Source organism: Lactuca saligna, chromosome 4, assembly GCF_052625555.1.
Source record: "Lactuca saligna cultivar CGN05327 chromosome 4, ASM5262555v1, whole genome shotgun sequence".
NCBI lineage: Eukaryota > Viridiplantae > Streptophyta > Magnoliopsida > Asterales > Asteraceae > Lactuca > Lactuca saligna.
In genome coordinates this window covers 267820020-267826145 of record NC_136420.1, presented here as the reverse complement: position 1 = coordinate 267826145, position 6126 = coordinate 267820020, and positions in this window count along the sequence as shown.

The following is a 6126-nucleotide window of genomic DNA, read 5'->3' as shown; positions in this document are numbered from 1 at the left end:
GCTGTGATGGAAGTTTGAAAATCCTCAAGATGTTTGAGGCGAGAGTCTGCTTGAACATTGGATTCAGAAAGAACCTTCTGAAGAGCTTTTTCAAGATCTTTGGAGGTGATGGAGCTACTAGAGGAGGAATCAGAGTCGAGGGCATTTTGGAAAGTTGTTCTAAGATGATATAAACTTTAGCTTCAAGAATCTTTATGTTCACTGAAGAATGTCTTGATCTAGCTTTAGACTTATGTTCTTTGGAAGGACGATTTGTGGAATCAGATAAAGGTGTTTTTGGTTCTATGGGAGGCTTCTTATATGTGTCAGTTTTTGTTGGAGGACGAGGCTTGACAAAAATATTGGGCATGACTCCAATGGATTCTGAGACATATACATCAGAATAATTTCCAAATGTGTTGTCTCTTGAGCTTAGCTTCGATCTAGTCAATGTTTTTGATGATGTCTTCAATGTTTTGGAAGTCTTTGGTAGTGACGGAGGAACTTCTATTGCTTCTTTCTTCAGTAGCTCTTCAGTTAGAGCTTTGATTTTGTTACTCTCTTGTTATGCTTTTAACTTTTCTTCAACAACTTTTGTTTCAACAACTTCTAGTTCTTTTCTTTATGTTTCTTTCTTCTCCATCAACTCTTGTAGAGCTTTCCTCTATAGAGCATCAATTTGTTCCATAGCTTGTCTTTCTTTATCCTTTTTCTCCTTTAATTCATTGTCTCGTCGAATCTTGGCAGTAATGGCTTTTGATTTATCCGAAGTTCCTGACTGATTAAAAGATTTTACAATCTTGGATGGATCAAAAGAAATTTTCCTGTCATAATATCTTGGTTAAGTTTAAACACATATACACACACAAACCAACCGTTCCGTAGAACTCTGTTCTAGCATAGACAAATACCAAGGTATCTATCTAGCCACACTTATAGGATGGTGTTTATGTTATTCCTAAAAGGATTTCATATGGATATATCCATAGTTCTGGTAGCATAAGGTGTATCCAAAGCAAAGGATTTAGAAGTGCAGTGTGTGCAAAAATGAATAAGATATTCTCTTATGAGGAACAAGAAATTTTACCTAAAGAAGTGTCCATTTGCAGATGAGTGGATGTTGTTTTGCCAACACCCTTTTGAGAGGGAGTGGTTGTGGAAGTGAGCGTATCCTCTTTAACCTTTGAGATGTCTCCTTCTCGAGGAGACAAATGGATGGCTTTAGGTTCCTCTGACTCGATAAGAGGTCTTTTATCTCCCCATACTGTTGTGAGTTTGTGGTGTGCAATAGGATACACCTTTTGGGAAGAGGGGATGGAACAATTGAATCCTTGCGTTTCTTCTTAGCTTTCTTCTTCTTTAGAACTATATTTACCTATGGTGGTGTAGTGGGGACTTCAGACCTTGTGGCTCTCTGTATGGTTCTTGCCAATGATGGGGTAGGATGCTCTGGTTCTAGCTTATCCATATCCTTAATGTGTTTGGCAATAACTTCTGAATCTCTAGTAATTAGATCTAGAATTGCAGTTGGTAAACGTCTTGTGGCCTTGAAGTCTGTTTGATCAAGAATAGTAAATATCTTCATTTGATGAGTCTCCACCATTTCTATAGATTCATCGAATGGTATCTTTGAGGCATTATAGAGGGAATCAAGACAGACGATTTAAAAGGGAGCATGAGAGATCTCCGTATTTCGAGTATCGATGTACTCCTTGAAATCGTTTTATAAACAAGTAGCATAATCTACTAGTCTTATAAGGATGATGGCCATAGAATCTGAATCCAATCAATGATGAGTTGATCAATTCCTCCAGTCTTGCTGGTGAGGCAGTGAATTATAATGTGAATAAGGAAGTTCCAAGTCACTGGGAGCTTTAATTTCTTGAAGTGGCTCGTGGTTTTAAAAGGAGCTTTGTGACCAATTTCTCGTAATTTTTTAAAAAATGAAGTAGTGGATGGACTCTCATAGCGAGAGTGAATTGTAGAACTAGGAATTCAAATTGACTCAAGAAAGATGTGTATAGAGAGAAACATAGTGCCGTTGTTAACTAGTTTGAAGTTCGACACGATCAAGTTCATCATTAACCATGGGATTTGATTAGGTAGGTGAATGGAACTTTGGAGGTGGAAATGGTGAGAGGAAAGAAAAAAGCATGGTGCTTTAGGGCTTCAATTATGGGTGCGAGAATGGAGTTGTATAGCGAGGCATCAATAACTGCTTGAAGATTGCAAGATGCAGTATTGTATGTTGGTTTGGATTGAGATCAAGCACCAAGACTTTTTGGGGATGTTCTAGACTTGACCATTAGAGCAGTAAGAGGATATTTTTTTGCAGTTAGGAAGACAAAGGATTTTTCTTAGAGCGTGGGAAGGAACGTGTGAGAGAGAAAGGCTATATATGGGTTTGGATTTATCGGGAATGATTATGAACTGTCAGGTTCAATCAAAAAGAGTTTTTTATCCTTTAAAGAAAAGGGATAAGTATGAAACATTTAATGATAAATGTAGAGTCATTTAATGAAAAAACTCAAGTGATCTGGTAATCTATGCTTAAAAACCCAAATTGATGTGACAATTAACTGGTTAACTTTTGATTATCAAAAAAAGTTGTGTCCACCCTTGGAGGAAAAGAAAACTTTAATATTCCAACACGTGTCTTTTTTTTAAAATACTTTTGAAGAGAATCATTTGAACACATAAATGTAGTCATTGGTGATTTTGAAATAAAACCTTCTTTTTAGACATGACCCAGAAGAATAAACTGATTCAGCATTTAAGACAATAATAAGAACTCTATTTATTATACCTTTCAGCTTTTGGAATGACTTCTTCTAATGAAATGATCTAACGAGGACTAAACGAAAAACACTTTAAGAAACAGAAGGTTAGACAAACACACACAACGACTTTTGTCCAAAGGTTATGTCAGTGATGTGTGTAAAACCAACTAGTTTTAATCCTACTAACTTAATCACAAAGACGAACACACGAAAGGCAGTGTACCTATCGATTAGTAGTTTAGTTCAGGTAAGTAGGGTATCAAACACAGGGAATGGTAAACAATTAAAAGAAATGCTAATATTATCTAAATAAAACAAGTAATGGAAAGGGGGTTTCTCTAGTTTTGCAAGACTAGAAACTTAAACAATTAACTAAAACTTAAACTAAGAAACTAAGAGCTAAGCAAATAAAAATCAACTTAATTCAATAATAAAGAGGACTTCTGTTTAGGTTCAACTCATTTGTTCCCATGGATGATTTCAATGTATCGAATTATTTCTTCATTAGCTACCGACTAAGATGATTAGTTTCACGTTCGCTATTACTAATCCTTACGAAACAAATTAACTCAAGCAGTGGCCAGTTGTCTAAATCAATGGATTTCCTAGTTATTGATTCGGGTTACATAAGACTTGTAATGGTTAATTAAATTGGCCCTTCAATTAACCTCTTGCTGATGTTCATCAAACAAGCTCACACATTAACTTACCTATCTTCTAGTTAATTCTAGTTTCACATTCGCTATTCCTAGACATACAACTATGTGGTCACAATAAATCATATGAAATTAATAACTAAGAGATGTTCATACAACTTAATTACTGATTTATTAACAGAAGAATAGTTATTGTTAACACATAAGGTTCTTTAACAAGCTCAATAAAACATAATCACCAATTAAAATTAATCCTAATAAAATAACCAATCCATGTTCACAAATTCATCTACCTAAACAGAAGTTATGAGTTTTAGCTCATGATTACAACATAAATTTTATCAAAAACGAAATCTAATAGTTTACACACAATTCAAACAAAAGATTAAGTAAAGAGTAAAACTAAATTGCCTTTTATCTTCTCAAAATTGAAAGCTAGGGTTGTTCCACGAGTTCCAAGGCTTATAGTTGCACCTCCAGTCGCAAATTAACCCCCAAGGGTTCCCCCATTCGTTAGGGTTCGAATGAGAAGCGTTTCTATATATATATATATATATATATATATATATATATATATATATATATATATATATATATATATATATATATATATATATTGAAAACAGGGGCTACTCGGCGAGTCCAGTGACCTACTCGACGAGTCAATCACTTAAAATCCTGTGTACGACAAGGCAAAGTCAAGAATCGTGAAACTTCTGACCAACTCGTTGAGTTGATGGTCTACTCATTGAGTCCATTTGGAATCAACATTTTCTCAAAACATGAAAGTCGTCCGAAATTGTGTCTAGTTTTCAGAAGATTTTGAATCTCATTAATCGGAGTTACAGTTCACGAGATATGGCCAAAACACTGAAGATGGGTCAAGCTGTCCAACAACATCCATCTTTCTTCAAAAACCAAGATCCAAGCCTCCAATCGCTAGTTCCGCTTCGTTTTCCTTCCGAGCATATCATTATTGCTGAAAACTGAAATTCTAAACTAATTAATTACCTTTTGCTCATTAAATGAGACAAAAACAACATAAAGTAATAGATAATGCATGAATTTTATAACTAAATATGCCCATATCAGTTAGAAAGCAAGAAGCTTGCTTCTAAAGTGAGCTTTTAAGGTTCCTAATGATGAACTTCTGATAAATCAGATGAAATAATCATAAATCCTAGAAAGTTTGGATAGAAAGAGATGTTAAGTTAGCATGTTCAGATATGTATTGAGCATCCCTAACATGTTGAGAAAGTTATTAAAGATGGTTTGATCAAGAGCCTTCGTGAAATCATCTACGATTTCTTCTGTTGTAGGAAAAAAATGATTTCAATGTTTCCTTTTAATATATTGTTTTTCAATAAGTGATATCGAATATTGATATGTTTGGTTAAATAGTGTTGAATTGGATTATGAGAGATAGAAATGACACTCTTTGAATCACCCTAAATTGGTACCTTTAAAATACGATATCCATAGTCTAGAAGTTGTGATTTCAGCCAGAGGACTTGAGAACAATAGCTTGCAGCAGAAACGTATTTTGTTTTGGCAGTCAAGAGGGAGAAATTTTTTTGTTTCTTTAAAGACCAGCTAACAAATCGTCCTCCTAGAAATTGACATTCTCCAGATGTGCTCTTCTGATCGAGTTTACATCCAGCATGACTAGAGTTAGTGAAAGCTTAAAGACAGAAGTCATTCCAGACTAGATACCATAAACCTAAGGATTTTGTTCCTCGAAGATATTGAAGGATTTTTTTAATGGCAGTGAGATGTGAAACCTTTGGGTTGGCTTGGTATTGGACACATTGGCATGTAGCGAACATTATGTTCTAATCCTTTTGATGTTCATTGCATGAATTCAAAGATAAAATACTTACTCTAGACCATCTTTTTAGTTATTAAGAATCTGGTGTGAATGATCATTTTTTATATTTTGATATATTACACTAAACTTAAATCAAATAATTTTTAATATAATGTCCAGTTTATTTTATTAAAGTGATGCATCATATTTTTAATTTAAAAGGGAGGCTAGAACATGTATTTTTTGTAAGACATTGGGGTACCATAAAACAAAATAAAGATTTCGTTATGAATTGTTGTAAACCCGATAAGAAATCTGAAACCCAATGGGAAATCCCGAAACCTAATGGGGCGCCCGATAAAATACCCGAAATAATCGGGGCAGGCTTAGGAAACCATGCCCCGCCCCGAACCCTCCCCGTTGCCATTCCTATCATTAATAAGACAATTAAAATGATTAAAGGTTTGAGTAAGAGATTAATTCATTTAAGTAACAAAGTGTTCATACTTCTGATTGAGAGTGTTTTCCCTAGTTGCTTTCACTTCTTTATTTCCTTCATATGCTACAGCCAACGTGTCAATCACCTCTTTGGCATAAACACAATTCTGAACAAAGGTGGTAAATATCATAGGAAAGGGAGTTTCCTATTATAGCATGAGCACAAACATGAAGACTATATAAACACTTGTCATCTTTAGTAAACTAATGTTTAATGGTCTTCTTGACAACTCCATCCTTTGTTTCATCAATGGTGGGAATATTGTTGGATTGGTGTCTAAGTCCATAACTATTTTGGTATGTACTTGACCCGATGGTGCATGGTCCTTTTGGGTTGCCTTCACCAAAACAACTTGATAGGATGAATTATGGAGAGAAAGGAGTAAATATGATTTATTAATATGTT